Below are 16495 nucleotides of genomic sequence, written 5' to 3'. Positions count from 1 at the left end.
TGAAATATGTTGCAAGGGTGGGAACAGCCACAACCAACCTTCCAGCTACAACAATGGAGTTGCCCAACACACTGAGTGCCCAGGAAAGGGAAACCCCCTTCCCAACAGCTGTCTCAGAAGAGATGGAGAATGCTTGACCAATCAGACTGGCTGAAATGATAAAGAGGGGGGTGACATCGTCATTTGGCCTCTTCCCACAGCTCAGCACCTGGGACCGTGTCTGGAGGACAAAAGCTTTCAGCTGAGGAGGGTGGGCCCAGGCAGGAGGAGCGTTGTGCCTGGTGTATTGAGGGTCTGTGACCTGCTTATACCACCCATCAGGGTGAGATGCAGCTGGAGTCAGCTCCTGAGTAGTGTGCAGAACACAGGTTGTGGAGTTATCTTGTTTCTGAAGTTCCTGCCTTCGCCTGCTCTGCCTTCTGCTCACAAGCCCGGAGCCCCGGGCTCTGTTTTCTCTTTTTCCCAACACCGTGTCTGTGGGTTGGAGGGTTTCCGCAGTCTCAGCTCAGGTTACAAAGTCTAGCGTGTGGCCTCTCCACACTGAGGGCGGGGCAGGCTGGGTAACGACTTCACTCTGGCCTGCCCTCTGGCAGTGCAGCTGTGGGATGGCAAAGAGCGGGAGCTGGCTGGAACCCCGCTACTGTTGCTTCCTGAGTTGCTGGTGTTCAGTGGCTCGGTTGGGTGTGCATCCCACCCATGGGTGTCTGGGCACGTGCGAGATCTGCCAGAGGTGTGTCTCGACACAACATCACAGGCCAGGTTTGGGGGAGAGGGCTCAGTGGTTCCACAGACCAGATAACATCCCGGGGGAAACCATCACCCTCCCCTCAACCAGCTGGGAGCTCCAGAGACCCAGCCTGCCAGGGGCTATCCCGGGCATTATTTCACTAGTCTGGAGCTCCAGGCTGCATCTGGAAGGCAGCACTTCCAGGCCAGATGGTAAAACCACCCAGGAGCTCCACCCTGTCAGTGCCCAATGGTAGAACAGAGAGACCAGGGCAAGAACTTCTCGCCAAGCCCATGGTTCTCAGTGTGGCCTCCAGGCCCTGCTCAGCTGCCCATTGTTCCCCATTGTTTGAAATTTTGATGGAAAAGGGGAGGAATCATAAATGAGACTGTGGTATTTTTCCATCCTTATTTTCACAGCTTCTTATGGAGTAGCCTCCTGCCGCCAAGGCCTTAAGGCTGCGATTTGTCCTGGGGAGACCATGCGACTTACTGTCACCTCTCCTAGTGACTCACCTGAAGGGTACAATCCAAGGCCACATTTCCAGTGCCCCAGCCAGCCGGAGCGAGGGACCTTGCAGAGCAGGCTCACATTCAGAGCAACGCGAGGCACAATGTCTCAGTCAGAAGCCATCTACCTCGGCAGGTCCATTCCTTTCCCCGGGAGCAGGGCAGAAGGAATGAATCCTTTCTGCCTCGAGGGGAGGAGCTTCAAACCGGAGGTCTGCACACACCATACCAGGCATTCCCGCGGTGTAAGGAAACAGCAGAGCCTCGTACTGGGCTAAAAGCCGCGACACACACACACTTTGTCAAACTTTCCAGTTGTGAGCAGGCTCCAGCAGCTCTGGGTTGTGGGGCAGGGCCAGAGGAACATCCAATTCTGTTCTGCTTTCAGGTGCCAGTGAGCATGAGAAGTGACCACACACAAGGCTGGAGAAGAGATGTCTAAATATGTACAACTTCTGACTGGACCCAGCCAACAAACCAATGCAGGAAAGCAGCACCCCCACTTCAGGAGCACACCCGTCCCCTGCCTGGGGCTGCACGCTCAGCACACACCGCCACTGTTCTGCAATGCTGAATCGTTGCAACACCCACCTGAAGGGCAGACTTTATCCCCCAGGCCACCATGGCGCCTGAAGCCCTCCCCAAAACAAACGAGCAGGGTCCGGAGAACAGGTGAACCAGAGCCAAAGCCTGGTTGTGAACCCTGAACCTCTGGGTTCTCCAGAAGAGGGTCAGGCCAGGTTTAGTGACATGTTCCACCTGGGAGACACCTGCCAGCCTGGTCTGGAGCTGTTCCAAGTGCTCCTTTGACCAGCTCCTAGGGAAAGGGGTGAGGCAGGCGTTCAGGGAGCTGGGGCTGGGCAGGAGTCCCAGCCTCAGAAATGCAACTGGCAGCTGATGCTTCAGCCCCTGACCCCGAAAGCCCAGGGAGAGGGATCTCGAGCAGGGTCGCTCCTAGATGTCTAGGGGCCTCCCAGGGGATGAGCTGGTTTCGCTGGCTCACAGACCCTCCGGCAGCGTGGTGGGGGAGAGCCGAGGAAATGGCTCCCATCTCTAAGAGCAACCTGGCAGCAATCCAGGCTGAGCTTGCCTGGCAGGCGCCTCTCTGAGAGCAGTGGCATTTAGCACCTCCTGACCTTTTTCTGCCCGCTAGCTTCCCGTCATCGCCCGCGCAGCAAATGTCCTAGAATTTGTTGCGGCAAAGGGGTTTCGTCGTTATTTTCTGCTGCGGCTCCAACGGCGACATCCTCCGTGGAGAGGCAGCTTGTGCTGCTGCAGCGGGTTCCAAAAGCAGCCCCTTGCCTGTGCTCCCATAGAAACGGATGGGAAAGGGAGCCCAGCGGGCGCAGAGGCAACCCATGGCTGAGTGCTGTTGCAGGCCTTGTCAGGGCGTTGTCTGGAGCAGCACCGTCCCCACTCGCTGCACGAGCCAGCTGACAAGTCCTGAGTCACCCCAAGCCCCCGGAGGAGAGCTGGGCGGAAATCCCAGGCTGGGGCAGGTGCCAGGCATGGCGAAAGTGCTCTGCAACCCGTGGCGAAGCTTTGTCTGCTGCCCCCCAGCAACAGCCCGAGTTGCAACCTGCTGTTTCCACGTGGACACCTGACAGAGCCAGAGCTGGAGCCGGGCCAGCCCGGGAGGAGGGGACAATAAGGGCCACGGCCTCTAGCACAGAAGGGGAATGGTCTTGTGCCTCCCCTGCCACGCTGGTGAGTGAGAACAGCCAGTGGCCTTTGCAGGGCTGGTGTGCCTCAAACAGAGCAGCCGCACAACCCTCCAGCACTGGCTCCAGCCACTATTCCTGGCCAGGCCCTGGGCCACAGGCTGTCCTGCAGACCCACAGGCTGGCCAGCGCTGGGGAAAAGCTCCTTCACCTGCTCTTCAAAGACCCTGCTCTGCCCTGGCGCTGCGGCACACCAGGCTGGCAAGACGACTGTGGTTTACTGGGTTGAACTACATCAGCCACTAAGCCCATGGCGCACTTGGGCACACAAAGGGCTCCTTTGCAGCAAGCTGGGGGGTGAATGTTCCCGCCCTCATCGTGCCACGAACTCGCTGTCCCCAGCTGATGTGTGCTTACAGTGTGCCGGGGGTTGATCTCCCACGCCAAAGCAGGAGAGAGCAGAGCACACCAGAAATTATTTGCGCACGTCAGCAGGGGCTGCGTGCCCAGCTAGTCAGGCAAGCGAGCGCAGGGCAGATTCACAGCCCAGCTTGGAGCTCAAAACATTTGTGTGTACAAACGCATGGCTCCCCTTCAAGTACATGCCCGACCTACGCCAGTATGTCCGGTTGCCCAGCTGTGTCTCTCAAGGGGGTGAAAAAGCCCCACCCAAGTGGGATACGTAAGCTGAGCTGTGTCCCTATGTAGCTAGTGCTAGGGTCTTGGAAGAATTTGTCCTCGGACCTAGCCACTGCTCCTGGTGGCGGTGGGTTATCGACAGCATGGGGAGAGTGCTGCCCTTTGGCGTAGCTTGTGTCCACATGGAAGCTGTGGGTGTCGAGTATAGCCCAGTCCTGTGTGTCTCTGGAAGGACAAATGGGAGCTCAAAGAACCCAAGGAACTGAAGAGCATTTCTATGAGGTGGGCAGCCCGAGAAACCAGCGCAATTGTGTTGGCTGATACTCAGCCAGCAATTTCTACATCACTCCCAAAAAATTCTGAGCTAAATCAGCGCTGCTGGCGAGAGAGTCAGACCTCCTTTGCAGGTTGCATGATGAACATCTCACTGTTTCTAATCACTGGAACTTGTGGGCAGCCAGGCCTGCTTTTTCCATGACCTGCACTTGGCCAGCTACAGCAATCAGGGGGGCTCTCTAGAGCAGGGAGGGGCACAGCTGTGCTGTGGCTGGTTCGGGCTTTGGGGTTTTTAACATGTACTGAGTACAAAACTGGGCGAGACTCCAAACCAGCTGTGGCACTTGCCTACTTGTTTGCTTGCACCTTTGTTTCTTGAAGGCTTTCATGTGGCTTCACAGCACTTTCAGCTAGTGACATGCTGCTTCCTCCTTATTGGCTAACACAGGTGGAAGCAAACTATTCACTTTGGACCCACTTCTCCACCCTGCAATTAGCAGAGCACCTCACCTCTCTAGAGTCAGCCAAACCGAGGGACATTTCAGTTATGTTCATGGGAAAAACAACCTTTCAGCACATGGCAGACTGCGGAATGTCAAACCTTTCTTAACCGCTATATGCTTGTGAATACACAGACATAAAACTGTACTGGATCTTAACATTTTAAATGGGTTGGATGAACTGAGACCCAGCAGCCAATCATGCTGCTCCCTCCCTTAGGAAATGCCACATCCCTAAGGGGGCTCGCTCCCTACTTTGCACATCCCCCTGTGCTAGCAGAACCAGGACTACATGTGAGCTTGGTTTCCTTTGGCTGATTTTTCTTTTACCAGTGGGTTAATGTTGTCATTCCGTGCAGGACTTGGTCATGAGTTTGTGGTGTGCCGTAACTATATTGCTGGTGCCAAATTTCAGCTGGTTGACCTTGTTGCAGGGCTATAGCAACACGGCTGAGGTAGGTAAGCGCTCCCTTGTTTCACAATCTAAAACGACCCCTCAGGCGGTGTATAAAGGGTTTGAATTTTAGGAAAGTCAGATTCCTGTTTTTTATTTCTGCTCTGGGAAAGGCTGACCGAGGAAGGGGCAGGGATGGACTGGCCAAATTCAGAGGACGGAGGTGAGCTGAAGGAGAAGGCACCCCCCTTCAGAACCCTCAGCATGCTCTGCAGCAGAAGAGCCTCCCAGTCCCAAACAACTTGACCCCAGTCCAGGAAAGCCCTAGCCTGGTGTGGGAGGTGTGTGCAGTTGGTTTGATGAAAGAAGACTGCTGCAGTGTGTCCTGTGCGAACCGTCTACTGCTAACCCTGCTCGCTGGTCCCAGACAGTGCCACCAGCGTACAGAAGGCTCACGCAGTGGGAGAATCTACAAAGGGTTTCAAGGTGTGGGAAAGTCTGAGTGTCCATCGTTGATTCCAGGGACTGGCCAATTGGGCAGACTGGTCTCAGCTCTCAGAGGCGGCAGGAGGAGAAGTTGCCACCGAGAGGAGCTGCACCTCAGCTGTGTCTAGGGTCCCCAGAAACGGGCACTGACTGGACACAGTTTCTATTTCAGAGGTTGAATCCAGGCCACTCTGCTCAGTCTGCAGCTGTGACCGAGGCCCCCCTGGAGCACAGGGCTGCTCTGGTTCCACAGCCTTTCTTGTGGGCAGCAGAGAGCTCAAACAACCTGTATATGACTTGTCATCATCGGGCATGTGTGGAGGGGAACACAGCTGGTATATCGTGTGGCAGGACAGTGCAAAGGCAGAGCAAGGAAAATTGTCAGAAGGTGAGTAGCGATGGTAATGACCACTGCCCACTCCTCCTGCCCAGAGCTGCCCTGCGGCACTGTTTCAGAGGCCTGGATGCAGGGTTCCCTTGCTGATGAACGTGAGCACATTTCAGAATCTTATGAGAGCTGCTAGATGCGTGAAGTCACAGGAACAGCAGGGAGGTGCCGAGAGAGGCAGTGACGCTTCATTTGCTGTGAGCCGGGCTGAAGGAACAAGGAAGTGCCTTGCAATTGATTGGGCATGGGGTATCACTCTGCAGGGCGGAGCTGCTTTGGTGTCCCTGCTAGCCCAATGCTGCTACCGCACCTGGGGCAAGAGACCCGGTGTTAAATGCAAGGCCAGGCCATTCGTATTTCATCGGCTTGTGTCTTACGCCCACCAGCTGGACCCTTCACCAACACTAGAGACAGGCAAACTTTACAGCTTTTGGAGGGTAAAGGCAGCTGCCTGGTTTTAACAGTCTCAGGCTTTGCAAAAACCCTGGGACTTGCACACAATGGTCTGATTTTAAAACTAGCGCTGCACTGGATCCCTGCCCCTGCATGCACCTGGGAAGGGCTGAGAACTGGTACAGTGGCAGCACTCGAAGCAGTCAGTGAGGGGTGAGCAGCGTGGAAGGAGTGTTTCGCATGAGGGTCTGTTGGAATTGCTCCGAGGGCTGACCCCACTCATCGTTTTCATCGAAGACCTGAAAGTAACGTAAAACCAGGACACAAAGCCCTGCATGGCTGACACTGCTATTGGTGCCGGACGGCATAATTACAGGGAGGGGGCAGTCAAAGATTGGCATCTAGGGACAAAGAATTGAGGCCGCACCCACAGGGGGCTGACCACGCACCACGGTGACACAGAAAAGTATCTAGAGGGCATACTAGAGGAGTTACCCCACAGTGCTCCGATTGTGGCACGACAGCCAAAAGGCACAGCCCATCAGTAGTTGTACAGACAGGGCAGCAATGAATGGAGGAGGGCGGCCAAAGGAGTTAATTTCATCTCTGTGTCCAGCATTGTTGAGGCCAATCCTGAAATCAGGCCAAATGCTTGGGAAAAAAACCATCATCCAGCACAGTCCGTCAAGCTCTCCCATGGAACCTGCGAGGAAAATTCCGGTGAGGAGGACCTGGGACAACGTGGCGAAGATCTACTGAGATTTCAAGAGAACAACTGGGGTTCTCCTGGGGGCAGCTAGAAGTTTTATCCCAAGAATAAGTGAAGTCAAGGGGACTTGTAGATGACCTACAGATCTGTCGGAGTACAAGGGTTTAAAAAATACAGCATTGTTGAGGCCAATCCTGGAATTATGCATCCAGTGCTGGAGGCCACATTTTACAAAGGAGGTTGAAACACTTGAAAATGTGCAGGAAAGAGGAAAAATAATAGCTTAAGGGCTGAATCAAAGGTTTGGCAGTGAGAGACTGCAGAAGATCCAATTATTCAGTTTATTGAGAAGAAAGTTGCAGGGCCTCTTGACTAGGCAAGCCTTTGGAGAGAGAACAGGAAGAGCAGTACGGGCCAAGTCATGGTGCTGGGAAACTGGAGCCAGACACAAATAAGATACAGATTTCTCCCACTGTGGATGAGTAACCACTGGAACAAGCCCTGAGGAAAGTGGTAGATGGGCCAGCTCTGTCGGATATAGCCTGGCTGGCTTGCTGGAAGGTGCTTTCACCAAACCAAGCTGTTGGGTAACTGGGTGAAACATAAGACCCTGCCTGTGATGCACAGATGATACAAGAGGAGGAAACGGCCCTTTCTGGCCTGAACTCGTATGTCACTGGCTTGGGTCAGGGAAGATTCTCAGAAATCACAACAGATTGCACAGCAGTGACAGAAGATGAAATTTGTCTCCAGATGTTTATCCTGGTGTTCCCAAACCGTATGAGCAGGAGTGGGGAACCGCTGTCGGGTCGGGAGCCACTGGCCCACAGAAACATCAGCTGGGGGGACACACGAGTGAGAAAAAGAGAGCCCCCTTCCTCATTCATGTGGCCCCCCAGCTGAGACACCTCAGTCCCCTCATGCTCCAGCCCCATGGGGGGAGGGAGAGAGAGGGCTGAGGCTGGAGTTTCCCCCAGGCCAGGCAGTATCCTCCTTGCACAGGTGAGACGTTATGAAAACCAGTCTCACCAAATCTGAACAGGTTCTTCTGATCCCAGTGGCTTAGCCGCATTCCCAAGTCAATGTATATCTTAGACCAGGAGTCAGCCACCCCCAGCACAGGTGCCAAGAGTGGTACATGAACCAATTTTATTCAGCACACGAGGTGGGTGTTCAGCCGCTCGCCTCCTCCCCCATGCAGCTGGGAGCTTGCTCAACGCCAGGCCTCCTGTGCATTAACGAAAGCCCAGCTAAGGCTACCAACCACCACCTAAACAGTAAAGCTCTGTGGCTTCACTTAGTTATTAAGGAAGCAGTTGTAAGTAGGATTGTTCGTGACTTTGAAAACGATCACTGGCACTGGGACTGTGCATGGGGCCAAAAGGTCACTTTTCAGCACGCCGCACAGGAAAGGTTGCTGACCCCTGCCTTAGCTCTTTCCCAGCCGCACGCACTGGGCCAGCCCTTTGGAATCTAAGCGCTGCAGGTTCTTTAATGGGAAAGCAAGACAGAATGGGTTGAGAGGCTAATTGGTGAAGAACTCACGCTCTGTGCACCAACGCCACATTCATGGTGCAGGCGTGTCACAGTGCCACACTAAACTGCTGGCTGAAAGTCTCCAGATCACATCTTTTATCCATCCTTTTCGGCTCAGTTCTGAGCAAAGATGCTCCTGAAGCGATGAGCTGGAACGAAGACAAGGAGGAGGAACTCCAGGGCCCTCTTTGTCCCCGGCCCACATGGACGGAATCCCATTGTTCTCGTGCTGTGGAAGTACCATACTCCCAAAGTGGAGTCTGGCCCATGAACTAGTCACCTGCCCATGCCTGACTCCGTATGTTTTTGGGCTGCTGTCTGTGCCCATTTGCTAATGCTCTCCTCTGTCCCAGGTGGGGTGAGCTGTGAACAAGCAGCCTCACGTTTTTGGCAGGATTCTGGAGAATACACATAACCTGCTCGGAGAGTCAGGGAAAAGTGAGCTAGTTTCAGTGTCCAGGCAACTGGCCTGTTCTGTCCCCACTGATGTGGGGTGTCAGATACTAGGTCTGCCGCTGATGTGCATGCGTTCAGGCCCACAGCCAGGGATACAGCCTAAACTGTGTCCCTCCCCAGCAAACAAAGAGCATGCACAATTCAGCATCTAAATACCTTCACAGCAGCCTGGGAAGAGTCCACCTGGGTAGCCTAGACTGAGTCTGAGACTCCCTATTTTACCGAAATGACACTCAGAGGGATGGTTGAGCTTGCCATCAGTCACACCGAAGGAGCTGCTCAGAGAGGGCTGGAATACAAGAAGCAGCAATGTGTTGCAGAAACATTGCAAGCAGCTAAGATTTACAAATCGCCTCATTTGGGCTTGTCAACTGCTTGAGACTTGAAGGGACGGCTGGTCAACTTAGAGGAAGTGGGACAAAGGGAAATTGTTGCAACAAAAAAAATCTTTCTTTGTATTCATAAATGAGACACTCATGGTTATCAAGGGGCTCACTGAGTCATGGGATGTTGTGACATTACTGGAATCTGATGGCAACATGAGAACATTGGTGCAACCACTGTTGCATATTTACACCAAATCTTGTGCAAAGTGGGCCACGTAAGGTGTTTGTTAAAAGCTGATAATTTGCTTGTTCTGCCTGTGCTGCTCATATGCATGTATCATTTTTGTATGGGATATTATGAGTATTGGCTACGTGTGTGTATTTCAAACGTTGACTTCTGAGAGGTGTGAAAGGGTTGCTGAGCACTCGGTTGACCATGGACTGTAACTGGGGACAATTTGCATCCGAGGGCCTTTGCTGTGGCCACGTAGGCCAAGGCAGCAGCCTGAAAATGTATGGAGTCAGGCATGGGCAGGTGACTAGTCAGACCCTGGGGGCCAGCTTCTGACAAGACTTGTGCTCCATTGGGAAATGTACCCTTCTGGCTCCTGCTCCTGGGAGAGGCTGCTGCTGCAGGCAGTCAGCTGGCAGGTGCATGGCATGATCATGGTACACGCACGAGGCCTGAGAGATCACCTTAATGACCGTGTCTCTGATCAGCACAGCAGCTGTCGGGGCAGGCAGCTGCTGATCTGGAGCCTTTGCTGGTCTGGCAGCTCCCACCATTCCATTCCATTGGAGGAGTTCAGTAAGGAGCAAATTCTTGGCCCAGAACAGAGATCGGGTGGGGGATTCCCTTCCCCACCCCTGTCCTGCCAGCCGAGCACCTTTATACAGCCTGCTCCAGTGGGGTGTGGTCAGGCCATGCCAGTGACAAATCCTCACAGTTCTTGCACAGATGCCGGAGAATCCCCCAGCCCCTCAGCGCTGCAGCAGCAGCCTCTGGAAGAGGGCACCCGCCTGGACCCCAGGGGCCTTGAACAGAGCTTGCTGTATGGGCAGCAAAGTGCCAGGGCTGCAGCTGCTGCAGGGGCTGGAGAGAAAGGAGGACATGAAATCCCCAGAAGGCAGCGGGAACCCTGTCACAGGGCTGGCCAAGGCGACCGGAGGAAATTCCTGGTGCCCGTGCAGACCAGCTGAGCATCATCTAGGGGTCATCTGGCACAGTGGAGTCATGCAGAGAGCCCTGCAGTGACCAGGCCAATGGACAGCACCAAATGGGCAACAACTCAGCCTTCTTCCCAGCAGGTAAAAGCCAGGTGCCCCCAGTGCCGGGAGTACCTCCATGCTCGGCACGTGGCCATGGCGCCTGACCTACTGGGCTTAGTTTCTGCTCTGGCTGGTGCTGGCCAGTGTTCTAGGAACAGCTGTTTTGCTTGCACTGGGCACCTGGAACCTTGCTTGCAAGGGTCTTCAGGTTTGCTGGCTTGTGGCCCTGAAGCTATTGTTGTTTGGTCAGTGCTTGCACTGGGAAGGAGCAGCTGCAATGGGATTAGGGATCTTGTCACACATTTTGGATATACACTTTCTTCAGCCCACCAGGTTTTCCTCCCAGTCCCAGCAGCTTGGCACCAGCCCGGGGCAGGTGTTGGGAGACTTTTATTGCAAGCCAAGGGAAATGCAAAAGAGGAACAACATCAGTGGTGAAAGGCTGTTTGTGCTCCTCCCTCCAGCCAAACTTGCACTGACTCCAGCTGGAGAATGACAGCACAGTAGGTTGGCTGGGCCTCCACTGAATTCAGAAGTACAGAAAGCACTGGGAGGCCATTTGAGGTCATTGCGCCTCATGGTTCCAGGAAATAAATGTTTCTGTGAAAGCTTTTCATACTACTCTGGGCTTCTTCTTGTCTCTTCGAGTAGCTAATTGTGGACCTGACACGAATGTATTCACTGCAGTCCCACTAGGGCTGGTTAGTTAGTCCGTGTGCGGAACACCAGCAGCTCTGCTGGTCTCAGAACACAGACCAATAGATGGAAAGAAGCAGATGGAAATAAAATCTGGTCACTTTGCTTTGACTCGTTTCCTCCAGCACACGCCAGGTCGTGCGGCCAGACATGGGTCATGTACAGGGCAGCGTCTCTGGAAGCCTTTTCTGCTCCCCCTGGAGACACAAGAAGCTCTAGCAATTTTGGGTTCAGGGCATGGTTATGCCTGGTCCCCCAGAGCCCTGGCAAGGCTCAGGGTTGCAGGTGGGACAAATGAATAATAAAAAGCCTGTCTCTGCCTCTGAATTGCCAGTGCAGCTCAAGGGCCAACTGCACCAGGTGCATGAATGGAAGAGTGGGAAAGAAGTAATTGCAAAATTTCAGTGCATGTAAGAGCTATTCCAGCTTGCCAGCTGCCCAGACATGCCTGCAGGGGACAGATTTTCATAGGCATTACCCCAAGCATGGGAAGGGTGGGAGGCGGGGCAGTGGCTTTACGGATCATTTGGGAAGGGTTCTCCCCTGCTTTCCCCTTGAAAAGTGAGAGGACCCAATGAGGTGCTAGGCAGAGAGCTGGCAGTGACTTCTGCCTTTTCTCCAAGCACAGGCAGGGTGGCTCCCCAGGATCTCACCTGGAACAGGAGCAGAGGGCAGTGACCAGCCATGTAGGGATGTGAAGGGCAGGCAGGCCGTGACAGGCTGTGTGTTCCTCTGCAGCCCAGAGCGTGGGGGAGGTGTGGGGCTGTGTGCCCAGAGGAAGGGGAATTTTAGACAAGAAATTATAAACGTGCCATTTGTTTCCCATCACAATGAATCATCAGAGCACTCCAAGTATATTCTAACAGCACTTAGCACCAGTGCTTAGCAAAACCAGGCGTTTCTGCATTTCTTTTCCTGACTGGTGCCTTGCCTGCGAGCCTAACCAAGCCCGTGATCTTTCGACCATTGCAACATCATGACAGTGTGTCACTCTGTTCTGCCAAGGGGCACATATATTAAAGCACACTGACTCTTTTTGGAGATCTCAGAGTTCTGCCTAGTAATCAAAGCAGACTGCTCAGCAGAGCACTCACCCTGCTTGCTTCCCACCGCACAACACATCACCGTGCTCTAGGTAAGAATTTTTGCAGTTTTAAAAATTTTGACTTTGTGTTCTCATGTGCACCTCGGATTAGTTGGAGCTCACCTAATGAAGGTCCCTCTCTTACAAACTAATTGCAATTATTTTTTCTTAAAATCTACCTCATCCTCCAAATTTGTCCTGTTACCTATTTGTGTTGAATTCTTTAGATTTGCTAATCAGGAAATGGGAATCTCTCATGTAATTATTTGTGGTGTCTTTCTCACTTCTCCAGGGCAGGAGAATCTTGTTCCCCCTTCTCACCTAGCTCCAGACCACAAGGCTCTTTTTTGGTACTGGACCATATGCACCTAACAAGTCAGATGACTTTTCAACAGGACACATTTTATGTTATGATTTCATGTGTTTGATTTTCTACAGACTAACTGCTCTCCTTTGTGGTATGTAACTCCCTCTCCCCCCGATTTATTTCTGGAGATCACACTACACATGGAACATTTCAGTGTTATTGTTCATGTATAGCTGAGAACTGGGGCCACACTCCTCTTCCCTTACTCTGGTTACTTGCAGGGCTGTGCATGTCTTTGATTTTGGAATGCACATGCCTCCTGGCTCTGCCATCTCACTCTCAAGCACCTTTCGGTTCTCTTTGTGAATAGTACAAACAACACCAAGTTGCATTTAGAGAGGCTGTTAATCCAAGTGTGTCAAAGTATGCACCTGATGTAAACCAGCTGAGCTGTACAACGGCCGTTGGATGCAAAGATGGGATAGACGGTAACTCCACCCACCACAGAAATGTCGAAACCAACAGAGTTCCCTTCTAATGGGTTGTCTTAAAAGTCATTGATGTGTCTTTTACACCATCTTTCCACTCCATCCTTGTTTGAATCAGTAGGAATTCTTTGCTCTTAGAAAATATCTTACCTGCTTTCCTTAAGCTAGCACTGGTCTTTCAGGTCTTGTTCTGTCCTCTGTTACCTTTGGCTATAATCTCTTTCTGGCTCTAGGGGCTGTAAATAAGTTCAGCAGTGTGAACTGGAGCAGCCCAGGGGCTGCTCTGCATTTCCACGGTGCCTGGTTTCTGCATCTGTAGCCTGTGTCAGTAAGAGGAGCCTGAAGTGAAAGGACTCCAGGACAAATCCCAGGTTCTGGTTGGAGAGAAAAACTTGGGTCTGTAGGAGGAGCCGGCTGTTGCCCCAGGGTGTCAGGGTTCTGGCTGCAAGAAAGCTGGTTGGAATTTTTCATAACAGTGCAGTTTCAGCTCACTGCCTCAGACACCCAAGTACTGTGCTATTACTGAGGGTGACGGTAGGACCAAAATGACAGACCTTTCCAAGCCTGATGGCTTTGCACACTCTGGTTAGATGCCCACCAACTATGCCCTTTTAGACTTTGTTCGTATTTTTATTCACTCAGGTCTAGCAATCTTGTGTGAATCCAGCTATACTATTCCATTCAAGTGTCAGCCAGTTTTGCTGCAGTAGCTGATTAGGTCATAGTCTGTAAACCAGGGCACCGCAGGAAGGTAAATCCCAAGATGATGTGCTGCTCGGGTGGGCAGTTTTCTAATAACCTGACCATCCTCTCTTACTTGTTAGCTGCGTGGGGTTGGGAAAACACTCCCTATTTCACTGGGCTTGCCAGTCACAGAGAATGCCTGGGTGACCTTCCCCCCTCAGTGCTCTTGGCCCCAGCTCTGTAGGTGTGGAGTGCCTGGTACCTCCTGCAGTCCTGGCTCCCTCCACCCGTCTGCATTTTCTGCTGAAGTCCGTCTAGTGGTGATGCCTCCTGGGAAATACTGGGCAAGCCATCCTCACCCTGGGTACTGTGGCCTCTTCTCAAAGGATCCCACAGTTCTCCTGTTACCAAACACCTCTCATGCGTTGTATCAGCGCTGGAAATGGTAACCACCACAGCACCCAGAACAAGTCATGTGATGGATAATGGATGTGCCTGGGGCTAGCCTGTTAAAATGTGCGTATGCAGACATCCGTCGAGGAGCCCATAAACCCAGAGTTGCTCATTTTGCTTAGCCATAAAATCCAAAGTCTCCCTGACTCTAGCTGCTGGCTCAGCTCTGACCTGCCAGCTGCCAGTTCAGGTACCTGTTGGCAGGTCCTCTGCAGATTTTGTGTTGCAGGCACTGAGCTCTGGTGTCTGGCTTTCCACTTTCCCTTCTGCCTGAGGTAATGCTCTTAGACTGGGCTGGAGAGACTGAGGCAACAGAGTGGTTTGCTGGGCCAATGCTGCAAGCCCTGCAGGTCCCGTGGGAACCCAGTTCAACAGTTTCTGTGCCGCGAGGGTAACGGGGCACAACCAACCTCTCTGTCTCTCCCAGCTGTCCCCCCTCTCAGATTAAGGGGAGTCTGGGCACTCAGAGCTCCCTGCTGCCTAAATATATGGGGCTGCAGCTCAGTTCCTTCTGGGGTAGAGGGCAGTCACCAGACAACGGGGCAGCAGCAGTTCTGGAATGCAGTCTGCAGCCTGCTGGCCCAGGGAAGTCCTGGTGAGGGGCCATGTGGGTCACACAGGTAGGGTCTGAGGAGGTGCCCCTGTGACAGCCGCGTAAGTGCTCCACATTGTTCCGAGGCGGAAGTGCAGTCATGTTTGTTGGAGCAGCATAATCCAGGTGGGGAGAGATTCTCCAGCTGACCGGTGAGTTTGTGCATACTGCGAGACCGGGGGCTTCCCTGCTCCGGTAATGGTGCCCTTGGACTGACTGCGCTTGAACTTGCAGCTGCTGACTCGGAACCAGGTTCCTTGACATCAGCAGCTCTTGGGCAGGTTCGTATGGCACCTGAGCACCGGGACTGGGCGCCTTTCCCTCGTGGTGCTGTGCAGGCACTGCACTGCTGATGCACGGGCTCCATTGTGAGCCACCTTGCCAAGAAATCTTTGGACCAGCCTTGGGGGCTGGGCCAGCCCTTCCTGTTACTCCAGCCATGTCTTAGCTGTCACGTTTTAGACCTTCTCTGGGTAAGAGCTGGGGGCAGACGGGGTGGAGGGTAGCTGAGCTGGGTGGCACCTGCTTCCCCATCTCCAAATCCCTCCCCTCCTGCAAGGGGGAAGCAGCTGTCTGCTGAAGGGGATGGGGAATGGATTGGTGAGTCTCTCCTGTCCCTCAGCTTTATTAATCCAGTGTCTGTGGAGGAATGAGGAGGGGTTTGTCCTCAGCTCTGACCCAGCTCCCTCCAGCAGCGGGTGGCTGAGTGGTCTGCTTTAGCAAGGGGGTGTCCATGAGTCCAATGCCCCTCCTGCTGTTCACCCAAGGCCTGACTTTCCCCGTCACACTGACAGTTCCAGGAGCCCCTGAGTCTGCTCCTCTTCGATCCTACAGCCTCCTAAGTCTTTCCCTGGGTCTGTCTTCCCAGGAGCCGCTGCCTCACCCTCACTCTGCTAGCTGAAGGGGGCCGGGGTGGGGTGGGGTGTAGATTCACGTAGGGCAGAGACAGGACTAGAGAGTCCCTGGTACTCTGTGAACAAGCTCACCTGGTCCAGTCTATCTGGAAGAGCCAGGCAGGAAACGTGTCTTGGTTCTGTGAAAAACGCTGACGTTTATTGTGCTTTGCTGAAAGCTTCTTCACATGTTTCTGTTTCCACTGAGAAACTGAACCTGAAACCAGAGGTTGTGCTTGGTTTGGTTTGAGCCATTGCAGCCTGAAACCTGGATCAAACGCTCAACATTTGTGGGAGCTGCTGAAGTGTCAGCAGTTACTCAAAGCTGAAAAGTGTTCAGCTTTGCCATCCTCTGTGTTCTGGTGGAATCCTAAAAATGTTAATTGAAAATGGGTGTTTTCTGCAGCAATCCCTTGTGTTAACAGAATCACTATTTTGTTGTGTTTATTAGGCAGGCTTGTTTTGCTGTTCACATAGCACAGCCTGAGGTCACTCCTGGCTTGGCAGACTTCTCGATAACTAAGGCATGGTTACGGACAGGTGGATGGTGTGTTCTCTCATTCATAAACAATCAGAATTGCAACCAATGGGCCAAATCCATCCTCTGCATTTTGTGCCCTCTCTGAAATTCAGTCTTGAATGAATCTCTAACTGGCAATGACTCTCATGGTGATAGAGAGACAAAGTGGATGAGGAAATCTCTTTTATACGACCATCTTCTGTTGGTGCGAGAGACAAACCTTCCAGCTGCAAAGAACTCTGCTTCAGGTCTGTGTACGCTTGAAAGCCTGTCTCTCTCTGTCCTGGTTGAGAAGCTGGTTCAATAAAAGAGATCCCCTGCCCCACTGTGCGTGTCTAACATCCTGAGACGCACACAGCGACAGGCCTTTCATATCACCAGTGGTAAAATGCTTGTGAGGCTGTTGCTTGTGCTCCCCAGGCAGGCAGAAATCTGCTTCTCCACTGTAGCTGGTTATATGCCTTAACTAGTTTTTGACCTGGCTTATTTTGTAGGCTTCTCGCGTGCAA

Source organism: Carettochelys insculpta, chromosome 13 (genome assembly GCF_033958435.1).
Source record: "Carettochelys insculpta isolate YL-2023 chromosome 13, ASM3395843v1, whole genome shotgun sequence".
Classification (NCBI taxonomy): Eukaryota; Metazoa; Chordata; order Testudines; family Carettochelyidae; genus Carettochelys; species Carettochelys insculpta.
Note: the sequence above shows the minus strand (reverse complement) of the source record.